Source organism: Delphinus delphis, chromosome 2, assembly GCF_949987515.2.
Source record: "Delphinus delphis chromosome 2, mDelDel1.2, whole genome shotgun sequence".
Taxonomy (NCBI): Eukaryota; Metazoa; Chordata; class Mammalia; order Artiodactyla; family Delphinidae; genus Delphinus; species Delphinus delphis.
The window spans coordinates 22,033,014-22,050,418 of record NC_082684.1 but is presented as its reverse complement, the minus strand read 5'-3'; the positions used below and the strand labels follow the sequence as shown (position 1 = coordinate 22,050,418).

General features: G+C 42.4%; 1 pseudogene; it reads left to right on the top strand.

The window, feature by feature from the left end:
* Positions 1 to 11,894: 11,894 nt before the first annotated feature.
* Positions 11,895 to 12,515, top strand: LOC132419463 (protein SREK1IP1 pseudogene; annotated as a pseudogene).
* The last annotated feature ends 4,890 nt before the right edge of the window (positions 12,516 to 17,405 follow it).

Genomic DNA, 17,405 nt, shown 5'->3' with positions numbered 1-17,405 from the left:
CATCCGACCGAAGCCCAAGCCTCAGCTCCCAGCCCCGCCCACCCCAGCGGGTGAGCAGACAAGCCTCTCGGGCTGGTGAGTGCCGGTCGGCACCGATCCTCTGTGTGGGAATCTCTCCGCTTTGCCCTCCGCACCCCTGTTGCTGTGCTCTCCTCCACGGCTTCGAAGCTCCCCCCTCCATCTCCCGCAGTCTCCGCCCGCGAAGGGGCTTCCTAGTGTGTGGAAACCTTTCCTCCTTCACAGCTCCCTACCACTGGTGCAGGTGCCGTCCCTATTCTTTTGTCTGTTTTTTCTTTTTTTTCTTTTGCCCTACGTGGGTAGTTTCTTGCCTTTTGGGAGGTCTGAGGTCTTCTGCCAGCATTCAGTAGGTGTTCTGTAGGAGTTGTTCCATGTGTAGATGTATTTCTGGTGTATCTGTGGGGAGGAATGTGATCTCTGCGTGTTACTCTTCCGCCATCTTCCCAGCACCCCCACCTATATGCATTCTTGAGTAGGAAAGGTGGGAGGTACAGCTAGTGTGCCAGAAATTTCTCACAACTCTGAGTGCACGTGGGCATGTGTTGTACAATTTCACATCTTCTAGGAAAATTTGAAGACTTTGGGTTAACGTGGCGGACTCAAACTGCGTCTTTCCCCTAAAACCTAATGAAATAAAGAAAAATCATAAACAGTAACCAAAGGAGGAAAGAGATATAGTTATAAGATTATAGGTATATAGTATCTATCTCTCTCTATATAGATAACATTTATCTATATAATTATCTAGCTATCTAGTTATAGACTTACAGATATAAGATACAATACCTTTAACTTTAACAATAACTTTAAAAAACTAGTCTTGGGCTTCCCGGGTGGCGCGGTGGTTGAGAGTCCGCCTGCTGATGAAGGGGACACGGGTTTGTGCCCTGGTCCAGGAGGATCCCATGTGCCGCGGAGCGGCTGGGCCCGTGAACCATGGCTGCTGAGCCTGCGCGTCCGGAGCCTGTGCTCCACAACGGGAGAGGCCACAGCAGTGAGTGGCCCGCGTACCGCAAAACAAACACACAAGCAAACAAACAAAAAACCTAGTCTTTATGGAAAGACTCAGAAGATGCAGGAACAGTGCAGAATCCTAGCCATGCCCAGACTCTCCAGAAGCTAGACTGGTGAGACAACAAAATTCTGAGAATTCTCACTGATAGCTCCAAATTTGAAGAGAAGCCAACTGAGCAAACTGACCTTTATTTTTCTTCATCTGACTGAGGAATAGTGGAATGGATACTGAAAGAAAGCAATGAGTGGGGGTAGCTCCATGGTCAGGCATGGAATTGGAGAAGCCTGCTGAAGCCCAAGGTCACCTGGTGAAACCCAGGGTCACCCAGCAATGGGAGTGAGATACACACATTGCCATGTGCGTGAAATCGGGTAAGGTGGCCATTTGTGCAGTACAGATATCAAATAGTGGAAGAGAGAGCAGGATTAGGTTTTCCAACCAAATATGCCCTGCTCACCATCTCAGGTGAGTTCTTCCATCTGAGTCTTGGACAGGAAACTAGAAGTCTCAGATGCAGTGCAAAGAGAGTCAAGCAGTCAGCCCACTGCATCAGGTCAGATAGAAAGTCTGCTCAGGGCTGTCAAGCATGAGCAAAATATAAATAGCATGGCAGCAATGCAAACCTACTACAACAAAAGAAACAACAAGCAAACCACAAACCAAAGCAAGCAAGCAAGAAGTATAATACACAGACTTCATTTTAGAAGAAAACATAACTCAAGAAACAGAAGAAAATTCTTTGCAGTCACTTTATGTTATAGAACGGTTTGTTATAAGAGAATAAATATAATCAGTCAAGAACTTAAAGATAACAAAACAATAGAGTAAAATCAGAGAGTTACGGAAGAGCTATGAAATTAAGTTCAAGAACTAAATAATGTCACTATAGAACTAATAACTGGTAACAGCAAAGAACAAAATTTAAACATTGCTGAAATTTGAATTATTAACCCAGAAGAAAGGCTTGAGACAATCTTGGTAAATGTAATTAAGAAAACAAACATTAAAGCAAGTAAATTGGGGACTTCACTGGTGGTCCAGTGGTTAAGACTTTGCCTTCCAGTGCAGGGGGTGCAGGTTCAACCTCTGGTCAGGGAGCTAAGATCCCACATGCCTCCGGGCCAAGAAACCAAAACATAAAGCAGAAGCAATATTGTAACAAATTCAGTAAAGACTTTAAAAATGTTCCACATCAAAAAAAAAAAATCTTAAAAAAAAGCAAGTAAATTGAAGCTAATAGATACAAAATGCAAAAAAATTCAACATAAAAGTATTGGGCATCTCTGAAGTGTTCAGGGAGATAATGAAGAAAATGTTCTCTAAATTGAAGACAAAACTGAGTCTGCAAATCCAAAGGGCATACTGTATTCTAGGAAAATTAGAAGCATAAAGCTCAACACTAAGACATATTTTAGTGAAGAAGGTGAAATTCAATGATAAAGAAATAATTCTGTAGGAATTTAAAGAGAAAAAGCAAGTCCTCTACAAGGAGAAGAAAACCACTGGTTGGTCTCAGACTTCTCCACAACAGTATTTAATGGCAGAAGACAATGGAACCAGACCTCTAAAATCCTGACGGGGAAATATTTGACCTTGGACTTTTTTACCTATCTAAGATGATGTTCAGGTGCAAAGGGACTTTGAAACACAAAAGAACTTAATAGCACCTGTAGGAACTTCTTGGAAAAAAACTACATGCAAGTAGAGCCAGCCATTTAATGTATGAATCAAAATACAGAATACAGGAATGTTAGAAGCCCTGGTAAATATTGGTGGTGAAAACTGAATTCATGTAAATGTAGAATTAATACTAATTAACTATGGGACATACAGGTAAAGAACAAATGTAAATGTTATAAACATAGACCATGTAAAAATAATAATATAACTAGCAAATATCAAGAAGAGGGGGAAAGAAGAGGAAGAAATGTAGAAATAACAGAGTGAAGAGAAACTCTACCGAAATATGCAGCCTTAAAAAAGACTGCAATTCCCCGATGTTTTTAATAAATTCATTTCTTAAGAGAGACCTTTAAAATAATTTTTTTTGAGAAAGTGAGAAAACATTTGTTTGATGTTAAATAACTCCTTCTATTTCACCATAGTTTCCTTTACTTTTGTAAAATGAAAGTAAATTTGAAACTAATACTTTTTAATGAAAAATTCATATCTTAAAAATAAACTCACTTTAATAAACACATTTCCCCCTTTTCTCTTTTTCATTCATCTATCTTTCCTTCTTTCTGTATTTATGCCTAGAAAGGCATGTGTGATCATTTTAACTTAATACTAACAGTTATTCCTGGCTATGGGATTTGGATTTTTTTTTTACCTTTGGCTTTGTGATTTTTCTGCATTCTTTCCATTTTTCTAATAGGTATGTACCATTTTTATCAAAATGAGTGATTTTTATTTAAAAACCAAAGAAAAGAGTGGAAATCAATATGATGTGTTAACAGTGGTTAATTCTGGGTGGGTGGAAATTGGATGATTATTAGGCTTTTCTTTGTAATTTTCTATATTTTTTTAATTTTAAAAAAATTTGAAGAGAGAAAAATAAGAAGGATAAGTTGAGAATATCTGCTTTTTATCAACTGAATAGCAATCATGCGAGTGTCATTTGTGGCCTGCCATAAATTCAAGGACAGGTTGATAGGACTGGCTGGCCAGAATGGGTTGTAGGATCCGTCATAGTAAGCCACAGGATGACAGGCTGGCGTGGCAAACGGCCACTCTTGGGTGGTCCAGGAGAAAGGTGACAGCGTCTGGGTATTAGGAGTCTTTTTCAAGGCATTGGGAGAATCATAGAAATTTCAAGAGAACAGACAGACCTATTCATCATTGCATATACTTAAATATGCCATGACTCAATTTTCCCCTTGAAGTGTAACACCTAGTAAAGTCTGGGAACGCTCATAGGTGTTAATTTTTTCATTGACTTTGTAATTGAATTTTATTCTACTTATTAAGTGTTCATCACAGGGGAAATATATCAATGAAAACTGGTGAAACAATAAAAGTTTTATACCAAAAATAAGAGCAGATTGATTTTGTTTTATTAATAGGAAGAGGATAGGATGCCCAGACAATAGGTAAAACATAAAACTAGTGTGGCTAAAAAGTAGCTGCACATTATAATGTCCGTAACCATGCTGGTCTGACCCTTCCCTTGTTGCTCTAAGACAGGCAGGCACAGTAAAGTTGAAAGAGCATGAACTTTAAAGTCAAATTCCTGCTCTTCTACCTACAGTTGCCTTTTCTAGGAAGTGGAGATCCTATGGCCAGCTTGGTTGGGTTTGATTCAGATGACCTATGTGTAAAGAGCAATGAACAGTTCAAGGGAGGTAATTGCTATTGGAGCACATGATGAGCAGGGCAAACCTCTTCCTCTTCTCTGGAATGACCACCGACTAGCTGTTGCCTGAAAAGTGTGCTCTCTTTTCCTTACTGCTGTCTTTATTTCAAATTGACCAATTACCGACCCACGCAGGGAGTCCCCTGGGGCACCTGCAAACTTAAACATGAATTAAACTTTATTCAGAGGGAGAGGTGGGATGTTCTAGCCCTGATGCTGTAAGAGACGAACATGTGCGTGAGGCCCATGTCTTATCTTGGGTACCGGAGAGCTGGAGGGAGCGCAGAGGTGAGTTGGCTCAGCATTCCTCACTTTCTAGGTAAAGACTGTGACCCAGAGGGGAGAAGGCTTGCTTCACATATTGCTAATTAGTCGTGATGCTGTGATAAAAGGACTCAGCATCCTGACTTAGCATAAGCACCTCTACTTTGGGCCACCAGGGGAGTTTGAATGGAAGGACTGGCTTATAAGGAAGTGTGGAAGCTTAGAAACTAGACTGGGGGTAAAGAGTTGACCCTCAACACCCCTGGCCTAGCCTGTGGGCCCTCCATGAGGATGCTGTAATTCCAGCAGCCTGCATGTCCTTGTGGGAAAACGGTCATTTCCTTGTTGCCAGGAAGCGTTGCTGTCTTTTCCCCTCTCCTCGGTTCACCTGCTGATCAGCACATTGTCCAATTCCAGAAGCACCGCTGGTCAATAACTGTTCTCTGTGATGTGTCCATGGCATAGACTTGAACGTGGGCGTTCCTGAGCCTTGAGAAGACCACGTGGAGGAACAAAGCCAGAGATGGCACCTGGAATGCTCCTGGACACAGAAGCAAGGAGCCAAGGGCAGGGTGTGGTCTGCAGTGAGGGAGTTGAGAGCAGTACAGTCAGAAAAAAGGTGGGTCCCTGACATAAGTGTTGAGGTCTCACCTGTGGGTTTGTTTCAAGACCCTGGGAGTGAGAGCGTTGGTGATGAGGTACTGCAGGGTATAAGCAGTTAGTTCATAGAGGCTTCAGGGCAGGCAGGTCTTTAGCCTGCAGTTGGTGGATTTGACCGACCGCGATTCCCTCATGTGGGACTGAAAGTCTGTGTCTTGGAAGTTTGCGCTTCTTTTGAGACAAGCCCCTTGCAGACGCTCTGACAGGACTGGGCTGAGATTTGTGTTTTGCCACACTTTTATCTTAAGACCCACCTGCCCTCTTCTCTGCTCACTCTTTTCCTTTCTCCAGGGTCTTCCCATTTGCAAAATCGAGAAAGCACACGTTTAGAAATTCCAGGAGAATGGAACAAAGATGCTTTATGAAAAGGAGACATGATCTCATAGAAGAGGGCTGTTTATTTACTCCAGCCCTGGAGAAGTTCATTCTAAGGGCACAGTTTTGAAGCCGATGACACCTGTGAGGGAGCTGGGTGCTTAAAGTAAATTGGGAATAAAAAATGCTCATTGCCTCGGGCCCTAAAATCTAAAGGAACTAGCACAAATTTAAAGACAGACTCTCAAAGTTACTCTTTCCTCCCCACTGGCTTTAATTTCTATTTTTGCTGTTTTTTTTCTGAACTTCTTTTTATATTTGGAGAGAGGAGGAACATGTTCTTGGGGACTTGGGAGAATTGGGTTTAAGCTGATAACTCTAGACATCAGGTATTAGTAATGGCTCTCAGAGAAAGTTGGTCAGAGCAGAAGAAGGTGGGTATGGAGTTGGGTTTGCTCACCTCCAGGTCCATTTTCTCCAGAATTTCCCTTTTCCTTAACTTGTTCCCATTTGGTCCTCCCCCCGAGGCTGTGGCAAGTCCATTGGCCTCCCTGGCTTTTATATTATGAGCCAAAGATTCCATAAACAAGATCACCCTGCCCCCCCCCACCCCCGCCTTCCCCCCAGTTCTGAAGAAATGGACTGTTGTTAGGCTTGACACGTAGTAGGTGCTCAGATATTCATTCAGGTAATAAGTGAATATGTTCTAGGTTTAAACACAAATGGAGAAGGTGAGGCTCAGAGACCTTCTCACTCTTTCCAAGGTTGCATCCTAGCAAGTAGCGGAACTTAAAGTCTGGTCAAAATAAGGGAAAATGCATATAAAAGTAGTAAACGTAGTGGAAGCAGGGTCTTCTCAGCGTCCCAGGATTAGTGTGGGGTGTTCAATGTTGGAGTTATAGGATGAGGGCAGTGTAGGCTGGAGTCACTGATAAGACTTCCTGGAAAAGCTGGGGCTTGGATTGAATGAGAAACAGTGAGAGGAGGTGGGAGGAGCACGGTATCCCAGGTGGGAGGCAACAGTGAGCCAAGCCTGAGAGGCAGCACAGTTTTATTATTTAGGGAGCATCTGGGAGGGAGACCAGTTGGCTGAAGAAGTCTGAGTAGAGGCGCTGCAGTAGATGAGGTTGGAGAAGCCAGCAAATGCCAGGCTGGGAAGCACTGACCATCTTTATCATTTGCACCATCCTGGTTCTTGATCCCCAGGGATGAAGTGGACTCTGTGGTGCGTACACTGCCCGGATGCCACCTCTGAGATCCAGCATGTGTTCCCGCAGCTGCCAGGTGTATTGCCTGCTGAGAGCTCATGGCTGAGTCCATCCCTGGGTAGGGAGCTGCCTCATTCAGTGTTCTGCCCTCTAGTCAATGACTAGTTGAGATGGGGGTGCAAAGGCCTGGTCCTTTTGCCCCAGATGTGGGCCAACCCCTAAGAGCTGTGTCGGTTTTGGAGCTCCCGTGGGACGGGCTGAAGTCGCTGCCCCAGTGCAAGGCCTCCCTCCGTCCAGTTCTGCCCCTCTCTCCCCTGAAGGTGTGGTTCAGGAGTGTGCTCTCCAGTACACTCTCTGCATGAAAATGTACTATCTCAGCATCTGTTTCCTAGGCAACCTGCCTTAAGCCAGTTGAGACAGCAGTTGTTCTAGAAAGCAGACTAAGAAAACCGCTTGCAGTGAAAACCCCATTGCCGGTGGCAGGTAGAGTAATGCTAGTCCTTGGCGTGCGGTAACGGTGCAATCAGAACTTTCACCAGTGGTGAACTGGGATGGGGCACCAGTAAAACAGATCAGACTGGTGGGTTCAATAGCTCAGGCACAGGGACGGTTTTGGGGAGTGGTTATTATAGGCACTACTAACTGAATAGCTCTTGCTGGGGGCTATCTACGCACTGGTGAAAGACTGAGGGTGATCAGTGGCCAATTTAAGGCCACTGACTAGTGAAAGCTAGAGGTCCTCCTTGGTAGATAAAAATATTCTTTTCTCTTGCAGCCAGAGGGCAAAAAAAGCTAAAGAGCAGGTTCAGTATTTCATTACAGGAACTGCGATCTCCAGAGGAGGTTGAATTCACAGCCCAGCAGGTGCACCTCACCAGGTCATGACCCTGCTTGGGAGGAAAGAGGACCCTGAGACTTGGGCTGGGGAGGTCTGAATTGATTCACTCAGAATTTTTTAATCCCCTGAACCCTCTGGACCCCATGGACCTGCAGAAGTAGCTACTCTGTCCTGCAGTAATCTGAGGCTTGAGCTGTTAAGTCTGGGACAAGGATGTTTATAGTAAGACTACAAGAAGGGAAGGACGTGGAGATGATAAGAAGAAATGAGTTTTGTGTTCCAGTGGTCACTAATGCTCCAGTGGTTACTGGAATAGTAGGCAATTTAATACATTGATGAATAAGGTATTGTAATAGCAATAAATACGGTTTATCTATGTATAGATTAGGTATAGTAAATCTTACATGTCCTCAAGATAGAATGTATTTTTCTCTTTCCTATTTTCCAATTTCCATTTTCAGTTTTATGTCATGAAATAATAATAACAATTCTAACAACAGTGATTAAACTAATAAATAACATTGTGCACTAGTGCATGAGAATGAAGAATGTACATTATAAATAATGATAGTTTATTTATGATACTGTCTCTACTCACCCTTTCTCCCAGCAAGGTGTTTGGGGATCTCAAAAAAGCTACCAAACAAATACACCCGCACATATACATAGGAGATACAGTATAGTATGTATTATATCACAAATAAGAAATCTTCCAAATGACAGTTCATAAAGAAAATGGTAGTCCTAGAATAAAAATCATTAGAGATGGTGGACATTTATTACATTTATATACTACTAAAACTTGGTTTTATGAATCTCAAACTTAATTTAGATGTTTTTGGAATACAAATAGATACAAATCTTAGTAAAACATTATTGACTCTCAGGTGGAAAAATACATTCCTATGGGTTTTTTTCCCCCGACAAAGCTATGCATATCCTGTCACTTTCAGTGGTTTACAGATGTCTGGGTTTTTGGACTAATACCTTAAAAAAAAAAACACAACCTTTTGAGGACCACCATAGGGCAGCAATCTATTTTGCCAATTAAATTTATTTGGAAAAAGTCATTGTTCTTTTACTACTATTATTCTATAAAAAGAATGAAGATTTAACAGTAAAAGGTAGGAAGGATATAATCTCATGAGAAAGGGCTTTCAATTTCTTTGATGAATAAAAAAAAATTGCTTCATGAAAAACTCTTGGTTTTTTTCACTTATTTCGTTGGGAAACAGTGAAAAGTTTTGTCAAGATGGGCATTGATGCTATACATGGACAGAAGATTAGGAACCAGTAATGTGATGCATTTCTATGAATTAGATTTAAGAAAGTTTTCATTATTTCCACTGGTGAGATGCAGAACGCACATTACAGGTTGACTTGAAGTTACTTGCTCTGGGGCAGCTGTTCTCACACTTAAGCATCAGCATTCTCTGGAGAACATCTTAGAACACACTGCTGCCCCAGACCCAGAGTTTCTGAGTCAGAAGCTGGGGGCTAAGAATCTAACAGATTCTCAGATGAGGTTCACACTGCTGGCCTGGAGATCACTCTTTGAGAACCACTGTTCTAGAGTATTAAAAAAGGCAATTGCTAAAATGTATTTTCTATTTTTCAGGAATGTTGTACTAATTTTGCAGTCTTTCTTCTTCTCATTACTCAAAGAGTACATTCAGACTGCAAGCTCTGTTTTACGGAACAGAAAATGCAAATATCTTGCCCAAGTGTTCCCATGGCCTGGAACACCTTTATCACCTTGCCTTTTTTTTTGGCTGCATTGGGGCTTTGTTGCTGCACGTGGGCTTTCTCTAGTTGTGGCAGGCGGGGGCTGCTCTTCTTTGCAGCGCGTGGTCTTCTCATTGCGGTGGCTTCTCGTTGCGGAGCACGGGCTCTAGGGTGTGTGGGCTCAGTAGTTGTGGCTCGCAGGCTCTAGAGCACAGGCTCAGTAGTTGTGGCACACGGGCTTAGTTGCTCCTCAGCATGTGGGATCTTCTTGGACCAGGGATTGAACCCGTGTCCCCTGCGTTGGCAGGTGGATTCATAACCACTGCGCCACCCAGGAAGTCCCTATCACCTTGCCTTTTGGGTGAATGCTGACACATTTTTCTAGAGCCTGTTTAAACATCATCTCCTCTTTCCTTAACCCCCCCATGTAGAATCGATCTCCCACTTTTATTTCTCCATCTCCCTCCCCTTTCCCCTTTCCTTCTTCCCTCCCTTCCTTCCTTCCTTTTTCCCTTCCTTCCTTCCGTCCTTCCTTCTTTTCACCATTGTCCCTATTAGGTTCTGATCTTGTGAAGAGCAGGTGCTAAACTTTGAAACCTAGAATCTAGCATCATGCCTGCTGTTGACTTTGTCCATCTGTTTGGCATATCACAGCAACAACCAGGTTAGTGAGTTGAATAATCATCTAGTGCATTTGTTCTCTGTAGATGGTCTGAATTATCCAGGTTCAACATTTTGTCTCCTTCCCCTCACCTCCTGCCCCCATCATCTATAGCACAGTGTTATTTTTTTTGAATAAAATCATGTGATAGCTGCTTAAGCTGCCCACTTTAAGTGTCTACTGTACCAGCCAACAAGTCAAATATTGAGGTAAATATATGGAAGTCCCCAGTCCCCATATGTGTCAATTTCTAGCCTAACTGGCTTTCCTAGACTAGAATCCTATTCAGTATATCCCTGGCAAAAATTTGTGTACTGTGCCTACCAGTTTGGGGGAACATCAAAGTGTGATGCTTTAGATATATAAATACCAAAACTCTTCAAGGTCCTTTCAAATATAAAAAAATATATATAGAGAGTAATACATATGCTTTGGGTATTTTTCCAAATTCCATAGGTAGGAATAGAAAACTGGAGCCACCTGGAGCTCTTGAATTTTCCAGTGGCTTAATGTCCCTTCTTTCCATTACTTACAGACTGTATTTCTTTTGAGATCAGGGGACATTATAATGGGGTAGCAAAAATATTGACAGGTCAAATATATGCCAAATATAGATGACTTTTTATTTTTGATATTGTGGATTTGTTTTTGCCAGTCTGGCCAAAATCTCAAGGCCAAAGACTCTCGATGGTGTGACCCAAGCACTCAAGTGCTCAAGAAGAAGCTGAGTGAGTGTGGAAAAGACAGGTTCACAAGCTACATTACATTTATCACTGTTTCCAAGTCCATGAAGACAGAGATGAGGGAGCAAAACATATTTGGACTGTAGCCCTGCGCTAAGGAGCAGAAAGTCATGCAAATAAAAGAATCGGATAGGGCTTCCCTGGTGGCGCAGTGGTTAAGAGTCCGCCTGCCGATGCAGGGGACACGGGTTCGTGCCCCGGTCCGGGAAGATCCCACATGCCGCGGAGCGGCTGGGCCCGTGAGCCGTGGCTGCTGAGCCTGTGTGTCCGGAGCCTGTGCTCCGCAACGGGAGAGGCCACAACAGTAAGAGGCCCGCGTACTGCAAAAAAAAAAAAAAAAAAAGAATCGGATAGAGGGACTTCCCTGGTGGTCCAGTGGTAAAGAATCCTCCTTCCAATGCAGGGTATGTGGGTTCAATCCCTGGTCGGGGAACTAAGATCCTACGTGCCTCGGGGCAACTAAGCCCACACACCACAGCTAGGGAGAGAAAATCCGTGCACCACAACTAGAGAGGAGCCCACGCACTGCAATGAAAAAGATCCTGCATGCCTGAGTGAAGATCCCATGTGCCACAGCTAAGACCCGACGCAGCCAAAAGAAAAAAAAAAAAAGAATGGGATAGAATAGATAAAGGGAGTTGGCATCCCAGAAATTTTAAGGCATTTCCTCTAGCTAACATGAAATGTAATATTTCTCTACATACGTTAATTAAATAAAATAAAAAGAGAACATTTTAAAAATTAATTTTTGTCAAAGGATGACATTTTCCATACTATTTTATGAACAAGGATTATTCAGTACTTCTTAGGCATGTTTAGATTGCTTGAACTCTTTCATTTAAGAAAGGTAGAGTGTGTTGCCCTCAAAACTGCACAGCTAGTGAACATTGGTTTAAAGTGCTTTGTTACATTTCATTCAAAGGTGTCTATGTGAGCAGCAGCTACTTGGTTCCGCTATCGCCGGAGACTTTTAGGGTCTTCCCTGACTGTCACCTGGGTGCCACGGCGTGGGTGGGAGGAAGAAGCCGCCCTAGCTGTGTGTTGTCCTTGCGGCCAGTGGGAAGCGAGTGCCCTCTCGAAAGCCCAGGGGTCCCGCGACCCCTCTTACCAGTGCCATGGCAGTTCCAGGTTGCAACAAGAACAGTGTCCGAGCAGGCTGTAAAAAATGTGTCTATCCTGGTCACCTGACTTTTGAATGCCGCAATTTTCACCGAGTAGACCCCAGAAGGGACATAATTTTGGATGTCAGCAGCACAAGTAGTGAGGAGAGTGATGAAGAGAATGAAGAACTGAATAAACTGCAAGCATTACAAGAAAAAAGAATAAATGAAGAAGAGGAGAAGAAAAAAGCAAAAAGCAAAGAGAAAATCAAGTTGCAAAAAAAAAGGAAAAGGTCTTATTCATCCAGTTCCACTGAAGAGGACACTTCAAAACAAAAGAAACAAAAATATCAGAAGAAAGAAAAGAAAAAAGAGAAAAAGAGTAAGTCAAAAAAGGGGAAGCATCACAAAAAGGACAAAAAGAAGAGAAGAAAGGAAAAGCATTCCTCTGCCCCTAATAGTTCTGAAATCTCCAAAAAGTAACTGAGACTTTGGCCTGAACCATTAAATTTAAAAATTTGGTTTTGAAAATTGTTAGACTTTCCTTGAAATTTGCTGTATAATTATGCTTTGCAATAAATCACAGCCTTTTCCATATAGACATTTTTTCATATATGGGGCTATTACTGTCTGGCAGTATTTTAGTGTACTGTGATTATAGAGTATTGAATCAGTCTTATTACTTGATAGCCAGGGCCCAAGTATAGATATTTGTGCAACAAAACTCATCGTTTTTGGTATTCCTCTGTGTGTGTGTCTGGCTAGTGATATTACTTCATAAGTTGATCGTAAATGGCTTTACTACAGTCAACACAGGCAATCTACGTAGCAGTTAATGAGTACTGCTGAATTAAGTGTCCATCTTCCAGTGTTAAAGTGAGGTAGGGGATAATGCTTTGTGCTTGACACTGAAAAATTTCATAGCTTTATATCCTATGATAATGTATAAAGAAAGTGAAGTTCTTTACTGTTGTTTTTAAATCTTGGCTTTTTTCAGATGTCCCGGGAGATGAAGCTGCTTTATTGGTCTTGACCAGAACCTTTTAAATGAATGGCATCAGCAGGAAGTTGATAATGAAAGTATTTATAACAGAATTTCACTGTTTTCTGAGATGCAGAGTTTCTAGTACCTGCCTCCTTGGTTTTTGTAACAAAATATTTCTTCCTTGCTTAAAAAGACAAGTCTAGTTCAGCCTACTAGTAGGTCTTGTAGAGATGATGATGTGTTGGGCAGGATTTTTAAGATAGACTCCTGAGTTGTTTTACAAATATGCCATATTGGTATGTCTTAAAGAGATACCTCAAACACAGAACTTTTTATTTAGGAGGATAACAGCTAAATCTTCATTAGAACTGATTTTTTTTTTTTTTGGCGATACGCGGGCCTCTCACTGTTGTGGCCTTTCCCGTTGCGGAGCACAGGCTCCGGATGCGCAGGCTCAGCGGCCATGGCTCACGGGCCCAGCCGCTCCGCGGCATGTGGGATCTTTCCGGACCAGGGCACGAACCCGTGTCCCCTGCATTGGCAGGCGGACTCTCAACCACTGCGCCACTAGGGAAGCCCTAGAACTGATTTTTATTGTATTTGGTATGTAAATTTTATGACGCTTGTTTCTATGAGTAATGTGGAAATTTTTTATAAATGTGAACATATTAAAAAAAAAAAAGGTGTCTACGAAATGCCACATGCTAATAGAAGCAGCCATCCTTGTTTTGTCTGTAGACAATTCAATTATGGAAAATACCCAGAAAGAAGTTGTGAAAAGAATTTCATTAAACAACCAAGTAGCTCCCATCTTGCATGTATGTTTTAAAGAAGGATCAGCTTGTAAACTTGCTGGTAATTGACTGCAGAATTGGGCTGTTCATTGAGCAAGTATTTATTGAGATTGTAAGGGGTGAGAAATAGTACACAGCAGGCTCCCTTGTAAGAATGTGCAGGTTCTGGGGGAGAAGGGGAGGAGTAGGTTGGTCTCTGGCCTTCCTTGATGGGAGGAACTCTTCTATGTTTAAGGCAAGAGCAATTCTGTCAAATAATATCTCATTACCTCTTTTATTATTCTGGCTCAAAGTGAATTCACTCTTTGAGTTTTATAGTGTTCTCTGTCTGCCATTTTCTTATCAATTAATGATGTATTGCTTCATATTCGCATAGGGGAAAGAGAGGTGAAATTTCTGTCCACCAATAGGGCCATGTTTACTAGGGTCAGGGCAACCGTGTGTCAAAAAGCCTCAGGTACTTCTTCCCTTCAGTGACCTCAGTCACTGAACCAGAGCTTGGAGAGGTGGCCTTGGTAGGTGCAGCCAGCTTTACTCTCTCTCTTCCCCCTCTCCCATGAGTGCTCAGGGTCTCTGCCCTGTACAATATGCCTCCAGCCAGAAGGTGGTGCAATCCCAAGATTTGGGTTTGGGTTTAGGAAGATGGCAAAGGCCCATTTGGCCTTCAGGTAGAACATGTGCACCCTTCAGGCTTTCAAACAACTCTTCAGAGGAGTTTAGAGCATAATTCCAGTTAATTAAAGATAGCATAGATCTTCCATTCCTATTTGTCATTGTCCCTTGTGTGAGGGATCTCAAGGTGGGGAAGGGAGGCTGGCAGGATTTGGGCATTACTAGGTGCCTTTGACAAGAGCATCTTAAGCTTTATTAAAACCCTAACAATAATTTTTTAACTTTTCATTGTGTATATGTTATTCATTTAACGAGCTGTTATTGAGAAGCTAATAGGGTTCCCTGTACTAGAGACAACTAGATGTAAATTCCTGGAAGGACAAGTGGCTACATTTTAAACTTCTTAGTAGCTGTTCTCTTTTCTTCCTTATTTTATTTTATTTATTTATTTATTTATTTTTGCGGTACACGGGCCTCTCACTGTTGTGGCCTCTCCTGTTGTGGAGCACAGGCTTCGGACGCGCAGGCTCAGCGGCCATGGCTCACGGGCCCAGCCGCTCCGTGGCATGTGGGATCTTCCCGGACCGGGGCACGAACCCGTGTCCCCTGCATCGGCAGGAGGACTCTCAACCACTGTGCCACCAGGGGAGCTTTCTTCCTTATTTTAGAATCTAGCAAAGTGCTCTGCACTTCTTAGGCACTCAATAATTATTTCTGATTAAATGAAACACTGAATAAAGTCCCAGCTTCCTGAGAAGATTTCAGGCCAGTAGAAACGTTATTAGGTACAAGAGAGGAGAACCTAGGGATGATTGAGTACTACATGCCAGAGACTTGCTGGATACATTATCTAACAGGGATAGAGAGCCCAGGGTCTAGTTCTAGGAGTTTGGAAAGAGACTGCCAGGGCCTTCCATAGAGATAATTCACGAGGGAGAACGTTCTGAGGCTGCACCAACTCTTCATTCCTGGAATGACAGTCCATGAATGTCTAGTTTGAGAGCCAGACAGAAGAGAAAAGATAGAGTACAGGGGACTCCAGGGATTGCGAAAAGGCCGCAGTGGGAAGGCCTCAGGGAGAGGTGTGTGTGGAGCTTGACGGGAAGAAAGAAAGGACAGGTGGTTTGGAACAAGTCTCATGTTTTCTAATGCTCCCTGTGAATTGATGAAAGGGACTGTTGGGCAGATAGGAACTGTTATTCTCGTCACAATGGGTCAAGAGAGGTCTGGGATGCATTGAAGGTTGCTAGTGTACAAATGACTGAAGAAATACTGAAAAGTATATTAAAAAGTAGGTGTTTTTTTTAAAACCTTAAAAAAATTTATCCACATACAGATTTTATTTGAAGACAGTATAAACAATCTAAACATAAGTCTCTTTTAAATGTGGGCCAAATGTCCCTTATGCCCACTCTTGGATAGGCCCCATCCTCATACTACTGATCGGGAAACTGAGGCTCAGAAAGAATGAGTGATTGGAAGAATGTCACACTGGTAAGTTGTGGCGACAGGATTGGACCTGGATCTTTTGGACTCTAAAGCCTTTTTTTTTTTTTTTTTTAAACTATATCATACTATCAAAGCAGCATAGGATCAGACAGCAAGGGTTGTGTTGCAGGTCAGGGCATCCAGAACACCCTACTGCTGTACCTGCTGTTTGATCTGTGTTCAAAGAGCCCAGGGAATGGTGACTGTCCCCTACCACCACTGCTGCCCTGCTGGCCGTGACCGTTTTTTTTGCAGATCAGATGAGAAACGTGTTTGAGGGTCTTCTGCAGTTTGATTCTGTCAGGTCAAAGAACTTGCCATTGCCCCCAAGCAGAACAAAATGTTTCAAAGTGCCACATCACTGTCCTTAATGACTTGATAATTAAGACAACAATACATAAGTACAGTTCAAATGTAAGCAAATTACTTGGAAAGAAAAAAATAAGCAAACTCAAATGATTCACTATTTGTTTAATTAGAGCAGAATCTTTTTTCTTTTTTAACATCTTTATTGGAGTATAATTGCTTTACAATGGTGTGTTAGTTTCTGCTGTATAACAAAGCGAATCAGCTATACTAGAATCTTTTTTGTTTGTTTTTAAAAGCCATTAACAATGGAATCCTAAATGAATTGATGGAAAACAATAGTAATTAGAGACAGCTCTGATAATAGTGCAGGAAGAAGAGCTCTGTGTGTGTTGTTAAGTCAAAGGATACTTGGCTTGGGTCCTAGAAGGAGGGATCGTGAAAACGTTTGAAGAGTTCTCTTGATTTGATCCCCCTGAAGTAGAGCTGAGACAAACACTGGGGGGCTCAGGGAGTTTATTTGGGAGGTGATCCCAGGAAACATGAGTGAGGGAAGGTAAGGTAGGAAAGGAGAAAAATCAAAATCTGTGTTAGTGAGCAAGCTATTGCTGTGGGCATTGGGGGCTCAATCCTGCTGGAGACCCCCTGAGAGACTGTAGAACACACTTCAGAATTGTTCCACAGAGGGACTGCTGAAGACAGTTTTTTCACCATCCCTTCTCGGTTGAGGGTCGCTCCTGGGAGCATTACGTCCTGGACCCTTCTCAGCTGCCCTGACAAGCTCCTAGGCCCTCGAGCAGGCCTTCAGGCAGAGAAGCAGAAAGACATCTCCTTGATGGGGGGTGTTGGGAACCTGCTGGCATGCATGTAAGTGTCCTTGGAGGCTGCTGGTGAATTCAGAAATGTGCCACGGGGACATGGGGCAGGACATCAACAACATCTGTTACAGATGGACTTTTATAAGCTGTCATCCTTCTAGATCAGCACTGTATGATAAAAATATAATGTAAGACCCAAATATGAGCCACATATGTAATTTTGTATTTTCTATTAGCTACACTACAAAATCAAAAAGAAACAGGTGATATTAATTTTAACAATGTTTTATTTAATTCCCTATGTCCAAACTGTTTATATTTCAACATGTATTCAACATAAGAAATTACTCATGAGATATCTTACCTTTTTTTTTTCTTACCAAGTCTGTGAAATCTAGGATGCATTTTACACCTACAGCTCATCTCAGTTTGGACCAGTCACATTTCAAGCGCTCAAGAGCCATATGTGGCTCATGGCTACTGTGCCACACAGTTCTAGA